Source organism: Macaca mulatta, chromosome 16 (assembly GCF_049350105.2).
Source record: "Macaca mulatta isolate MMU2019108-1 chromosome 16, T2T-MMU8v2.0, whole genome shotgun sequence".
Taxonomy (NCBI): Eukaryota; Metazoa; Chordata; class Mammalia; order Primates; family Cercopithecidae; genus Macaca; species Macaca mulatta.
In genome coordinates this window covers 63,695,312-63,710,886 of record NC_133421.1, presented here as the reverse complement: position 1 = coordinate 63,710,886, position 15,575 = coordinate 63,695,312, and the positions used below count along the sequence as shown (strand labels likewise).

The window sequence follows — 15,575 nt, the reverse complement described above, 5'->3', positions numbered from 1 at the left end:
CAGTAAAAGAGAATGGCCCAGAGGAAAGATAGCTGAATTTTTAAAAAATATATTTATGCATTAACAGGCTCATGCCTATAAATTTTGATTTTTTAAAAAAGTATATAAGCATGTTTTTATTTTTTTTATGGCTGATGGCAGATGACCTCATAAAGTCATGCGTGACAAAACCCTTTTTTCTTTCTTTGAGGTGGAGTTTCGCTCTTGTTGCCCAGGCTGGATCTCGGCTTATCACAACCTCCACCTCCCAGGTTCAAGTGATTCTCCTGCTTCAGCCTCCCGAGTAGCTCGGATTACAGGCATGTGCCACCACGCCCGGCTAATTTTGTATTTTAAGTAGAGACGGGGTTTCTTCATGTTGGTCAGGCTGGTCTCGAACTCCTGACCTCAGGTGATCTGCCCACCTTGGCCTCCGAAAGTGTTGGGATTATAGGTGTGAACCAACACACTCGGTCTGACAAAACTCTTTATACAGCTGTTCTATAAGACAGGTTCTAGGAAATCCACAAAAGCCTGAGATAAGTGAAATGTGGGGTGAAAAGAGGTAGAAGGGGCTAATACAAGGTTGCCAACGTTCTTTTCTCTTTTTTTTTTTTTTTTTTGAGATGGTGTCTCGCTCTGTCACCTAGGCTGGAATGCAGTGGCTTGATCTCGGCGCACTGCAGACTCCACCTCCCGGGTTCAAGCGATGCTTCTGCCTCAACCCCTGAGTAGCTGGGATTACAGGTGCCTGCCACAGCGCCTGGCTAATTTTTGTATTTTTGGTAGAGATGGGGTTTTGCCATGTTGGCCAGGCTGGTCTCGAACTCCTGATCTCAGATGAACCACCTGCCCCAGCCTCCCAGAGTGCTAGGATTATAGGCGTGAGGCACAGTGTTTGGCTCTCTTTTTTTTTTTAAACCATTCTCTTCGTTAAGGACAGATGCAAACATTATTTTAAAAATGTATTATATTCATTAATATTTTATTTATTTTTTTGAGGCTGAGTCTTGCTCTGTTGCCCAGGCTAGAGGGCACTGGAATATTCATGGCTCATTGAAGCCTCACTCCCAAGCTCAACTTCTGGGCTCAAATGATCCTCCTGCCTCGGCCTCCCAAAGCGCTGGGACTACAGGTGTGAGCCACCATGTCTGCCCTACTTTAAAACATTACGTGGGCTGGATGCAGTGCCTTGTGATTGTAATCCCAGCACTTTTGGAGGAGGGTGGGAGGAAAGCTGGAGACCAGTAGTTTGAGACCAATCTGGGCAACATGGCGAGAGCCTGTCTCTATAGAAAAATTTAAAAAGTAGCGGGGTGTGGTGGGACACACCTGTGGTCCTAGGTACAGGGGAGGCTGAGGCCGGAAGATCGCTTGAGCCCAGCCTGTAGTGAGAAATTATACCACTACAGCCTGGGCAATAGAGCAAGATTCTGTCTCTAAGAAAATAAACACATAGCCAGACACGGTGTCTAACGCCTCTAATCCCAGCATTTTGGGAGGCCAAGGCGGGTGGATCACGAGGTCAGGAGTTTGAGACCAGCCTGGCCAGCATGGTGAAACCCTGTCTCTACGAAAAATACATGCCTGTAATCCCAGCTACTTGGGAGACTGAGGCAGGAGAATTGCTTGAACCTGGGAGGCAGAGGTTGCAGTGAGCTGAGATTGCTCCACTGCACTCCAACCTGGGCGACAGAGTGAGACTCCATCTCAAAAAAAGAAAAAAAAGGCCAGGCACGGTGGCTCATGCCTGTAATCCCAGCACTTTGGGAGGCCGAGGCGGGCGGATCACGAGGTCAGGAGATCGAGACCATCCTGGCTAACACGGTGAAACCCCATCTCTACTGAAAATGCAAAAAATCAGACGGGCGGGGCGGCGGGCGCCTGTAGTCCCAGCTACTTGGGAGGCTGAGGCAGAATGGCGTGAACCCGGGAGGCGGAGCTTGCAGTGAGCCTAGATGGCGCCACCGCACTTCAGCCTGGGAGACTGAGGGAGACTCCGTCTCAAAAAAAAAAAAAAAGAAAGAAACACATAAAATACAGACCAATTTATACCAAATATGAAAGATATAATCCCAACATTTAAAAATGGAATGCTGGCTGGGTGCGGTGACTCACACCTGTAATCCCAGCACTTTGGGAGGCTGAGGCGGGCGGATCATGGGGTCAGGAGTTCGAAACCAGCCTGGCCAATATGGTGAAACCCTGTCTGTACTGAAAAATACAAAAATTAGCCAGGCATGGTGCTGCGCGCCTGTAGTCCTAGCTACTCGGGAGGCTGAGGCAGGAGAATTGCTGGAACCCGGGAGGCAGAGGTTGCAGTGAGCTGAGATTGCGCCACTGCACTCCAGCCTGGGCAACAGAGCGAGACTCCGTCTCAAAAAAAGAAAATGGAATGCCTTTAGATTTATGAAAAATATAATTGTGGCTGGGCGCAGTGACTCACGCCTGTAATCCCTGCACTTTGGGGGCCGAGGCGGGTGGATCACGAGGTCAGGAGATCGAGACCATCCTGCCTAACACGGTGAAACTCCGTCTCTACTAAAAAATACAAAAAAATTTAGCTGGTCGTGGTGGCGGGCGTCTGTAGTCCCAGCTACTCGGGAGGCTAAAGCAGGAGAATGGCGTGAACCCGAGAAGCGGAGCTTGTAGTGAGCTGAGATCGTGCCACTGCACTCCAGCCTGGGCGACAGAGCAAGACTCCGTCTCAAAATAATAATAATAATAATAATAACATATATATATATATATAAAAAATTGTGAGGCTGGCGCAGTGGCTCACAGCTGTCATCTCAGCACTTTGGCGAGATCCGTCCGCCGGAAGATCCGCCGGGGTGTTGAGTTAATGAGATTAGGAGTTGGAGACCAGCCTGGCCAACGTGGTGAAACCCCGTCTCTACTAAAAATACAAAAATTAGCCAGGTGTGGTGGCGGGTGCCTGTAATCCCAGCTACTTAGGAGGCTGGGGCAGGAGAATTGCTTAAACTCGGGAGGCGGAGGTTGCAGCAAGCTGAGATCGCACCACTGCGCTCCAGCCTGGGCAACAGAGCAAGACTCTGTGTCAACAACAAAAAAAATTGTCCTAATTTTTTTCATTTTGCCTTGGATCACCATTGGTTTGGAAATAGAATTGAACAGTTACTGCTGAAGAGCAGAGTTATCAAGCCTTCGTTCTAGGTTAAATGCTTATTTATTCATATATACAATAGTGATATACTAGCCTGCTTTTTTCTCAATCTGATTTTAATTTTGATAATTCTTTTTATGTTTAAGAAGAATAGCAGTAAATGTAAACCTGTCTTAGTAACTGTAGTCCTTATGTAAATTACATGTCTTTATTTCTCTTGGTTCCTCTATTGGTAAAGACCTTAAGGTTATCTATTTCAAGCTCCTAATTAAAGCATCCAGCCTATGACGTTCTTGGTATTGAGAAAACTGACTAGAAATGGAGAGAGCTCACTGCTTTACAAATCTGTTAAAGCCGTATTTATTTATTTTTCCTTTTCTGAGACAGTTGCCCTGTTGACCAGGCTGGAGTGCAGTGGCCTGATCTCAGCTTACTGCAGCCTTGACCTACTGTGCTCAAGCATCCCTCCCACCTCAGCCTCCCAAAATGCTGGGATTTCAGGCATGAGCCATTGCGCCTGGCCTCAAGTCTATCTTAATACACATTGGCTCCATTTCTTCTACGTTGATTATCTGCAATAAAATAGAATTACTTTATTCTAAATGACAGTTCTTCAGATAGTCTAGGAAACAACTATAGTGTTCTTTGATTCCAGAGTTTGAATCTCTTTCATAACCTCAATCTTCCCCCTCCCTGTCCCCATCCCCCTTCTTCTCACAGTCTCACTCTGTCGCCCAGGGTGGAGTGCAGTGGCACAGTCTTAGCTCACTGCAACCTCCGCTTCCCAGGCTCAAGTGGTTCTCCCGCTTCAGCCTCCCAAGTAGCTGGGACTACAGGTGCACACCACCATGCCCAGCTACTGTTTTGTATTTTTGGTAGAGACAGGGTTTCACCATGTTGGCCAGGCTGGTCTCCAACTCCTGACCTCAAGTGATCTGGTACGTCGGCCTCCCAAACTATTGGAATTACAGGCGTGAGCCATAGCGCCTGGCCTTCAGTCATTTTTCTGAAGTCTTAGCTTTAAAGCATGTCTCGCTATCCTGGGGTCCATTCTATAGAGATATTTAGTCAGTTTTCTTTCTCAAAACTGTCCAAGTTTTTTGTAAAACGAGGTTTCTTGTTTTGTGTTCATGTAACTGGTAATTGTTTAATTTAAATTGGAGATTTTAAGATTTATCTCTGTTCAATTTTTTTCTTAATACTATCCTTTTGAAATCATTGAATTCGGCCAGGCGTGGTGGCTCACGCCTATAATCCTAGCATTTTGAGAGGCCGAGGCCGGCACATCACGAGGTCAGGAGTTGGAGACCAGCCTGACCAACATGGTGAAACCCTGTCTCTATTAAAATACAAAATTTACCCGGGACTGGTAGTGTGTGCCTGTAATCCCAGCTACTCGGGAGGCTGAGGCAGGAGAATTGCTTGAACCCAGGAGGTGGAATTTGCAGTGAGCCAAGATCACAGCACTGCACTCCAGCCTGGGTGACAGAGACTCTGTCTCAAAAAGAAGAAAAAAAAAGAAATCATTGAATTCTGATTCTGTTGTTTGAGGCATTATTTATTCTAATGAGCTTTGCAATCTCCACAAGGTTGGTAAATATACTGTACTTTATGAATTTTATCCAATAATTCTAAAACTATTGCATGGTACTTTTGGTTAAACATGGAGGTTCGATCCAGTATACCTCTTTCCTTTCTTTCTTCAAATAGCATTAAAATGATAATAAGGGAACAAAAGAAACATGAGATCACAGGGACAACAATGAGTGAAAGAGGAAACCACAATACATGAGAAACTTGAGGTATTTTTTAGAAGATTAAAAAAATGGGTTCGGGTGGGGTAGCTCACTCCTGTAATCCTAGCACTTTGGGAGGCCGAAGTGGGCAGATCACCAGGTCAGGAGATCCAGACCATCCTGACTAACACGGTGAAACCCCGTCTCCACTAAAAATACAAAAAACTGGCCGGTCGTGGTGGCCTGCCCCTGTAGTCCCAGCTACTCGGGAGGCTGAGGCAGGAGAATCGCTTGAACCCAGGAGGCACAGGTTGCGGTTAGGTGAGATCGCGCCACTGCACCCTAGCCTGGGCCACTGAGCAAGACACCGTCTCAATAAAACAAAAAACAAACAAAAAAGATAGAAGGGTGTTAGGTGATTTAGCTAAGTGGAGGAAACTACACCCTTAGTTGTTTTCAGAGAGGCTTGTCAGTGAGAAGCAGGTATACTCACCAACAACAAAAAGTATACTCAACAAAACTCAGGACTTGCTAGGAAAGAGACTTAGGACTTGGTAGGAAAAGGTCTCTTTTTTTTTTTTTTTTTGATACGGAGTCTCACTCTTTCACCCAGGCTGGAGTGCAGTGGCACTATCTCGGCTCACTGCAAGCTCCGCCTCCCAGGTTCATGCCATTCTCCTGCTTCAGCCTCCGAAGTAGCTGGGACTACAGGTGCCTGCCACTATGCCTGGCAAATTTTTTGTATTTTTAGTACAGACGGGGTCTCACTGTGTTAGCCAGGATGGTCTCGATCTCCTGACCTTGTAATCCGCCCGCCTTGGCCTCCCAAAGTGCTGGGATTACAGGCGTGAGCCACTGCGCCCAGCCGGAAAAGGTCTCTTAAGAAACAGAGATGAGGCTTGAGATTAAAATCAGGTAGTGGTGAAATGTCTTTCTTTTTCATTCTTAAAAAATTTTAATTTTTTTTTGAGACAAGGTCTTGCTTTTTTGCCCAGGCTGGAGTGCAGTGGTGTGATCATAGTTCACTGCAGCCTTGAGCTTCTGGCTCAGGTGATCCTCCCGCCTTAGCCTCCTGAGTAGCTAGGACTACAGGGGTGCACCACTGTGCCTGTGTAATTTTACTGTATTATTTTATAGAGATAAATTCTTGCTGTGTTGCCCAGGCTGGTCTTGAACTCCTGGCCTCAAGTGATTCTCCTACCTTGGCCTCCGAAAGTGTTGAGATTATAGGAGTGAGCCACTGTGCTTGGCCTAGGATACTATTCTTAAAAATCTTTCACAGGGCTGGGTGCGGTGGCTCACGCCTGTAATCCCAGCACTTTGGGAGGCCGAGGCAGGTGGATCACGAGGTCAGGAGATCGAGACCATCCTGGCTAACATGATGAAACCCCGTCTCTACTAAAAATGCAAAAAATCAGACGGGCGTGGCAGCGGGCGCCTGTAGTCCCAGCTACTTGGGAGGCTGAGGCAGGAGAATAGCGGGAACCCGGGAGGCGGAGCTTGCAGTGAGCCGAGGTCGCGCCACTGCACTCCAGCCTGGGCAACTGAGCAAGACTCTGTCTCAAAAAAAAAAATCTTTCACAGGCTGGGCGTGGTGGCTCACACCTGTAATCACAGCACTTTGAGAGGCTGAGTCCAGTGGACCACTGGAGGCCAGGAGTTTGAGATCAGCCTGGCCAACATAGTGAAACCCCTTCTCTACCAAAAATACAAAAGAAAAGAAAAAAAATATTAGCTGAGTGTGGTGGAACGCGCCTGTAGTTCCAGCTATTCCGGAGCCTGAGGCAGGAGAATCGCTTGAACCTGGGAGGCTGAAATTGGGGTCAGCTGAGATTGTGCCAGTGTACTCCAGCCTTGCAGCCTCGCTGATGGAGCCAGACTCTCAAAAAAAAAAAAAAAAAAAAAAAAAAAATCTATGTATAAAATCTTTCAATAAATAGAAACTTATTGAAAATTAAAAAATTTAAAAAAATTAAAAATTCTCTGCCCCCCAAAAAGAATTAGTAAAAACTTGGAAGTAAAGTTAAAGCAATTTGGATATAGGGGAAAAATTATTTAACAAAGATTCACTGGGTGCAGTGGCTTATGCCTGTAATCCTAGCACTTTGAGAGGCTGAGGTGGGTAGATCACTTGAGGCCAGGAGTTCCAGATGAGCCTGGCCAACATGGTGAAACCCTGTCTCTACCAAAAATATAAAAATTAGCTGGGTGTGGTGGTGGGCGCCTGTAATCCCAGCTACTGGGGAGGCTGAGGCAGGAGAATCACTTGAATCCAGGAGTTGGAGGTTGCAGTGAGCTGAGATCATGCTACTGCACTCCAGCTTAGGCAACAGAGTGAGACACTGTCTCCAAAAAAAAAAAAAGAGAGATAAACCAGGAGGTCCAATGTTTGACTAATAGGAATTCTAGAATGAGAGGACAGATAAACAAATATTTACCAGATTAAAAAATATAAACTTCCGCCGGGCGCGGTGGCTCAAGCCTGTAATCCCAGCACTTTGGGAGGCCGAGACGGGCGGATCACGAGGTCAGGAGATCGAGACCATCCTGGCTAACACAATGAAACCCCGTCTCCACTAAAAATACAAAAAAAATTAGCCGGGCGTGGTGGCGGCGCCTGTAGTCCCAGCTACCCGGGAGGCTGAGGCAGGAGAATGGCGGGAACCCGGGAGGCGGAGCTTGCAGTGAGCCGAGATCGCGCCACTGCACTCCAGCCTGGGCGACAGAGCGAGACTCCGCCTCAAAAAAAAAAAAAAAAAAAATATATATATATATAAACTTCCAGGTTGAAAGGACTGATAGACCAGACGCAATGACTCATACCTGTAATCCCAACACTTTGGGAGGCTGAGGCAGGCAGATCACGAGGTCAGGAGATTGAGACCATCCTGGCTAACACGACGAAACCCTGTGTCTACTAAAAAATACAAAAAATTAGCCGGGCTTGGTAGTGGGCGCCTGTAGTTCCAACTACTCGGGAGGCTGAGGCAGGAGAATGGCGTGAACCCGGGGGCGGAGCTTACAGTGAGTCGAGATCGTACCACTGCACTCCAGCCTGGGTGACAGAGCAAGACTCTATCTGGGGGGGGAAAAAAAAGGACTGATAGAATAATAACCTCAGACCAAGAGGCTTGATCATGACATTTTGATAAACTGAGGATAAAGAGAATATACTAAAAGCTTCCAAAAGTAATTAGAGGTTACATTCAAAGGACCCAAAATTAGAATGGCGTTATATATCACAGCAGAAACCTAGGAGGCCAGAAATGCATCAAGCAATATCTTCAGATATCTTCAGTGGAAAGGATTTCCATCTTATAATTTTATTGCAAGCAAAATTATCAGTCAAATGTGAGTCTAGGGTAAATACATATTTTAGACATGCAAGAGACTTAAAAAAAAAACTGAGTTCCCATGAGCCGTTTTTTCATAAATTACTGTGAGATGTTCCCTTAAAAAGCAAGTGAGACAATATGGGGTACTGGAAACAGTGCAGTAAAAGAGAAGAGCTGCTGGAGAGCCCAAGATGACAGTTGTGTAGCCAGTATAGGGAATGTCTTAGAGTGTAGGAGAAGAAAGGGTTCTGGGAATGTTTAGCACCAGAGAAAAACAGTATCTGATGCATTTGAGCATATGGAAAATATTCAGACGTGACAGATTTTGGAGCAGTTGAGGGAAAAGAGTATAGGAAGTAGAAAAAAATGTGATAGCCATTAATATGTAGGGTGAGAAAGAGTCCGTAGTCCTATTGTCTGCTTGTCCTGATACTGAGTAGTATCTAAATACTAAATATTCACACTGACTCTTGATTTAAACAAAGACTGTGAGAAAATTACACTGAGTACAGCCAGGTGCAGTGGCATGTGCCTGTAATTTCAGCTACCTTAGAGACTGAGGCTGGAGGATTGCTCGAGGGTGTCCTATGATCGCTCCTGTGAATAGCCAGTCCACTCCAGACATAGCGAGACCCCATCTCTAAAAAAAAAAAAATAGTAAAAAATTAAAAATTCCATTGTTGTCTTTCAGTATCCACCTCTTAGTTCTTTCCTGTGTTACAGATGAAGTGAAACTAAGGGAAATGAAGGAAAGAGGAGGAGAGGTGGACATGAAATAATATTGTCACTTTGAATTTTAGTTTCTTTCCTTTCGCTTCATAACTTCAAAAGAAGTTTTCAGTAGGGCATGGAAGATTGCCAGGATTAAGCAGCACCAGTTCAACATGAGATTCAGTCATATTTAGTTCTTCAGAGTTCATGGAGTCCTCCAGGTCCGAGACTGTTGCTGAGGATGGTAAATGTCAAAATAAATTAAAAATACTGAATAGAAAAAATTAAAAGTGTGTAGATGCTCTATTTTGGACTGAGAGCAGTGAATTGGTAGTGGACATAGGTTTTGGTTAAGTAAATGAAACAGAAGTCATTATAAAAGAAAGCTCAGAATATTGAGTCAGATGTTACAAGGTGTCCAAAGCAGAAAGTTTGACCTATTAAGTAATGTGTCTGTTTGCTAAATGTATTCCTTCCCTAGTGTTTTAATCTAGTGATTTCTTTCTTAGGAGAAACTTAGTCATGAGACGGCAATGCACTGGCACTAGTTTGCTTCTAAAAAGCAATTATATTTCTACTAGGGACAAGATGTTGGGTGGAGGAATTATAAACTTACTTTGTTTTAGGTTTATTTGGCCATACGAAAATGTTTTTCCTTTTAGATTCTGGCAAGAAAACTGGCCAACTGAAAAAAACATCTGGTGTTGGTTGAGTGAAGGAATGGCAAAATCGGTAAAAATTACTTACAGGAAAAATACACGTTTAAAAAATCTTCTGCAGCTTTAACTCTGGATTTTTTTTTATGAAAATTGATTCTTAATCTCTCACTAACATTTTCCTACCACCAAAAGATTTGACCTGTATTGGGCTACCTTTGTATGTTACAAATTTTGCTTAATCTATGAAATTTCTTTTTTTTGAATTTCTTAATCTAGGAAATTTAGATCGCGAGTCATAAACTTTTTCAACTGAGAACCTGTTTTGTAGTATTTGCTGTTTAACAACCACCCTGTAACTTTGTGGCTTAAAACAATTCATTATGTAGCCTGACAGTTCTGCCATTTCCCCAATAGGTCGCTCATAAGACCGCAGTCATTTGGTGTCTTGACTGGGGCTTAAGTGTCTAAGATGGCCTCACTTATACTCTGAGACCTTTTGGTGTTGCTGTCAGCCTGTTCTTGTTCTCCACATGATCTCTCATCATTTCAGTTTAGTGTGGGCTTCCTTAGATGGCAGCAGGAGTCAAGAGGGTAAAGCTTTATTGTCTCTTAAGTCCTAGCTTGGGAAATCACACAGTGTTATTCCTGTCACATTCTTTTTTTATTTTTCTTTTTTGAGACAGGGTCTTGTTCTGTCTCCCAGGCTGGGGTGCAGTGGCACGACCTTGGCTCACTGTAACCTCCACCTTCCCTGGCTCAAGCGATCCTCCCGCCTCAGTCTCCTGAGTAGATAAGACTACAGGTGTGCACCACCACACCAGATAATTTTTGTTGTTGTTGTGAGAAGGTTTTGCCATGTTGCCCAGGTCTCAAACTCTTGACCTCAAGCAATCCACTCTCCTTGGCCTCACAGAGTGTTAGGATTACAGGCATGAGCCACTGTGGCCAGCCCCTCCACATTCTTTTGGTCAAATCAAGTCATTATGTCAGCCTAGATTCAAGGGGTGGGAAAATAGACCCCATTTTTTGAAGGGAGAAGCAACAAAATTGCATTGCAAAGGGGCATTGCCACAAAGAGATATGATTCATTGGGACCCAGGTGCAGTGGCTCACACCTTGTAATCCCAGCACTCTTGGGAGGCTGAGGTGGGTGGATCACTTGAGGTCAGGAGTTCGAGACCAGCCTAGCCAACATGGTGAAACCCCATCTGTACTAAAAATACAAAAACTAGTCAAGCGTGGTGGCGCATACCTGTAATCCCAGCTACTTGGGAGGCTGAGGCATGAAAATTGCTTGAACCCAGGAGGCAGAAGTTGCAGTGAGCCAAGATTGCGTCACTGCATTCCAGCCTGGGTGACCAAGTGAGACTTTGTCTCAAAAAAAAAAAAAAAAAAAAAAAAAAGAGGTATGATTCATTGAGGTTCATTACTTACTTTTTATTTTTATTTTTTTTAGATAAAGTCTTGCTCTGTCACCCAGGCTGGAGTACAGTGGCCAGATCACAGCTCATTGTAGCCTTGAACTTCTGGGCTTAAGCAGTCCTCTCACTTCGTCCTCCCAAGTAGCTGGGACTATTGGCATGTGTCACCATGCCCAGCTAGTTTTTAAAATTTTTTCTGGAGGAGGGGACTCACCATGTTGTCCAGGTTGGTCTGGAATTCCTGGCAATCCTCCCACCTACCTTGGCCTCCCAAAGTGCTGGGATTATAGGTGTAAGCCACCTTGTAAGGTATAAGCTCATTATTTATGTTTGTATAGACATGTAGCTTAATTTATAAACACTCATATATTTGTAAAGAATGCAAAAGGAGGCTAGGTGCCGTGGCTCACATCTGTAATCTCAGCACTTTGGGAGACTGAAGCAGGAGGATCACTTGAGGCTAGGAGTTTGAGACCAGCCTGGGCAACACAAGGAGACCCTGTCTCTACAACAAATTTTTTTTTTTTGAGACGGAGTCTCGCTCTGTCGCCCAGGCTGGAGTGCAGTGGCACGATCTCGGCTCACTGCAGGCTCCGCCTCCTGGGTTCATGCCATTCTCCTGCCTCAGCCTCCCCAGTAGCTGGGACTACAGGCACCCGCCACCTTGCCCGGCTAATTTTTTGTATTTTTAGTAGAGACAGGTTTCACCATGTTCGCCAGGATGGTCTCGATCTCCTGACTTTGTGATCCGCCTGCCTCGGCCTCCCAAAGTGCTGGGATTACAGGCGTGAGCCACCGTGCCCGGCCTCTACAACAAATTTAAAAATAAAAATTTGGGCCGGGCGCGGTGGCTCAAGCCTGTAATCCCAGCACTTTGGGAGGCCGAGACGGGCGGATCACGGGGTCAGGAGATCGAGACCATCCTGGCTAATATGGTGAAACCCCGTCTCTACTAAAAATACAAAAAACTAGCCGGGCGAGGTGGTGGGCGCCTGTAGTCCCAGCTACTCGGGAGGCTGAGGCAGGAGAATGGCGTAAACCCGGGAGGCGGAGCTTGCAGTGAGCTGAGATCCGGCCACTGCACTCCAGCCTGGGCGACAAAGCGAGACTCCGTCTCAAAAAAAAAAAAAAAAAAAAAAAAAAATTTGGCGGAGGGCAGTGGCTCATACCCGTAATCCCAGCACTTTGGGAGGCCGAGGTGGGTGGATCACCTGAGGTCGGGAGTTCGAGACCAGCCTGACCAACATGGAGAAATCCCGTCTCTACTAAAAATACAAAAAAAATTAGCTGGGTATGGTGGCGCATGCCTGTAATCCCAGCCTCCCTAGTAGCTCGGGAGGGTGAGGCAGGAGAATCACTTGAACCCAGGAGGCAGAGGTTGTGGTGAGCTGAGATCACACCATTGCACTCCAGCCTGGGCAGCAGGAGTGAAACTCTGTCTCGAATGAATGAATGAATGAATGAATGAATGAATGAATGAATAAAATAAATAAAATGTAGGAAAGGAATGCAAAGGACATGTAATATTGGTTTTGGTTATAATAAATGTTTCATTAAGAAAAGCTTACTAGGCCATGTGCGGTGGCTCACACCTGTAATCCCAGTACTTTGGGAGGCCGAGGTGGGCAGATCACTTGAGGTCAGGAGCGTGACCAGTCTGGCCAACATGTTGAAACCCCATTTCTACTAAAAACACAAAAAAATTAGCTGGGTGTGGTGGCGCATGCCTGTAATCCCAGCTGTTCGGGAGGCTGAGACAGGAGAACCACTTGAACCCGAGATGAGGATTGCAGTGAGCCGAGGTCACACCACTGCACTCCAGCCTGGTTGACAGAGTGAGACTCTGTCTCAGGAAAAAAAAAAAAAAAGCCTGGGTGCGGTGGCTCACGCCTGTTAATCCCAGCACTTTCGGAGGCCGAGGCAGGTGGATCACCTGAGATTGGGAGTTCGAGACCAACCTGACCAACGTGGAGAAACCCTGTCTCTACTAAAAATACAAAATTAGCCGGGTGTGGTGGCACATGCTTGTAATCCCAGCTACTCGAGAGGCTGAGGCAGGAGAATCGCTTGAACCGGGAGGCAGAGTTTACAGTGAGCTGAGATCGCGCCATTGCATTCTAGCCTGGGCAATAAGAGGGAAACTCCATCTCCAAAAAAGAAAAAAAAAAGAAAAAGCAAAGTTCACTAGAGTAATTGGTAAAATAATGGAACTTGAGTTTTTTACTTATTTCTTTTATTATTGGAAGAAATGAATTTGTTTTGCTAAAACAGTGTTTCCAAGCTGTAATCTGATAATTGTGTTCATTTCAGTTCCAAAGTAGACTGAAAGCACAGTGTGACTTCTTGTCATAGTCTCCCCCATCACCAGTTTTCTCCTGTGGTGAATATTGGGATCATATTACCAAGCTCACAAATTAGAACAATACCTGGTGAGGCATAACTTAATTTCTTCCCCAGCTTTATTAAGGTATAGTTGGCAAATATCACAGTTGGCCTTCTGGCTCCAGTGATTTATATTCTTACCACAAGCAAAATATTCCCTCCCAAAACCTCGAATCTTACCCAAAAAGAAATTAAAGACCTGTGTTCTGTTATCAGCTTCAAAATCAGAGGTGAATAAGGCTCCTCAGATGCAGTACCTGTTGATACAGAGATCTATAATGTAAAAAGAAAAGTTATCTACCCCACACACCAAACATACAGTAGAGGCACAGGGCTATAATGGCAATAGAATTTCCCCCCAAAAAGAGAAGATGGAGAAGCATATAGCAGTGGTTGGTTCCTATCAATTCTGGGTTCCAGCTGGGCACCTGTTAGGGTCATCTATTCCAGGAGTAGGAAATGCTCCTTGTTTGGGACCTAGTTTTGCTTCCTAGGAATAGTTCCCTAATCCATTGTTCTTTGTGGCTCTTGGCTTTGTCATCCCTCCCTCCCTTTTTAAACATTCCCAATGAGTTTTTACCATTAAGTCATGATTCAGGTTCCCAGGGTGGGCATTACCACATACCCAGGAAGAGACCACCCTGGAAAGATGAAGGATAAACAAGAGGTGGGGCGAAGTCGGTTCAGATCTTCCCAGGATATGGAGCAGAGGTGTCTTATACACACTCTGGAACCATTTGAACAGAGACATCACTCTGCCTTCTGAGAGGCCTCTTCTTTTACATAAGAAATGCCATATGAAGCTGAGTAGCTTTCTCAGTGGACTTCCTTCCCATAGAGAGTTGGGGGCCCAGAGGTCGCTTCATTTTGCATTGTTGTTGTGTCTTTTCTTTGGCGGGGGGAGACAGAGTCTCGCTCTGTCACCCTGCGGTGACTCAATTTTGGCTTACCACAACCTCTGCCTCCTGAGTTCCAGCGATTCTTGTGCTTCAGCCTCCTGAGTAGCTGGGACTAGAGGCACATGCCACCATGCCTGGCTAATTTTTATATTTTTAGTAGAGATCAGGTTTCACCATGTTGGCCAGGCTGGTCTCGAACTCCTGACCTCAGGTGATCTGGTTGCCTCGGCCTCCCAAAGTGCTGGGATTACAGGCCTGAGCCACCACGTCCAGCCATTTTTTTTTTTTTTTTTTTTTGATATTGTCTCACTCTGTTGCCCAGGCTGGAGTACAGAGGTGCGATCTCAGCTCACTACAACCTCTGCCTCTCAAGTTCAAGCGATTCTCGCATCTCTGCTTCCTGAGTATCTGGAAATACAGATGTGCACTACCATGCCCAACTCATTCTCCTGCCTCAGCCTCCCTGAGTAGCTGGGACTACTGGCACCCGCCACCACGGCAGGCAAAATTTTTTTTTTTTTGTATTTTTAGTAGAGACAGGGTTTCACCAGGTTAGCCAGGATCGTCTCGATCTCCTGACCTCATCATCTGCCCGCCTTGGCCTCCCCAAGTGCTGGGATTACAGGCATCAGCCACCACACCTGGCCAGGGCGTTTTTTTTTAATGCTCCAAAATCCAAAAGCATTTTAAAAAATTTATTCTTTCTAAGTAATAGAGAAGGGGTCTTGCCATCTTGCTGAGGCTGGTCTCGAACTCCTGGGCTCAAGCAGTCCTTCTAAAGTGCTGGGATTACAGGCATGAGCCACTGTGCCTGGCCAAGAAAGCATTTTTTTTTTTTTTTTGAGACGGCGTCTCGCTCTGTCGCCCAGGCTGGAGTGCAGTGGCCGGATCTCAGCTCACTGCAAGCTCCGCCTCCCGGGTTTACACCATTCTCCTGCCTCAGCCTCCCGAGTAGCTAGGACTACAGGCGCCCGCCACTGCGCCCAGCCAGTTTTTTGCATTTTTTAGTAGAGACGGGGTTTCACCGTGTTAGCCAGGATGGTCTCGATCTCCTGACCTCGTGATCCACCCATCTCGGCCTCCCAAAGTGCCGGGATTACGGGCGTGAGCCACCGCGCCCGGCCGACTTTTTTTTTTTTTTTTTTTTTTTTTAAGACAGAGTCTTGCTCTGACGCCCAGGCTAGAATGCAGTGGTGCGATCTTGGCTTACTGCAAGCTCCGCCTCCCGGGTTCACACCATTCTCCTGCCTCAGCCTCCTGAGTAGCTGGGACTACAGGCACCTGCCACCACGCCCGCCTATTTTTTTTTTTTTTTTTTTTGTATTT

At 45.8% G+C, this 15,575-nt stretch overlaps 1 protein-coding gene across 6 annotated transcripts in view; it reads left to right on the top strand.

Annotated features, from left to right (window-relative positions):
- Window positions 1–15,575, top strand: part of FBXL20 (F-box and leucine rich repeat protein 20) — a 168,795-nt gene that overhangs the window by 28,382 nt on the left and 124,838 nt on the right. The window lies entirely within an intron of this gene.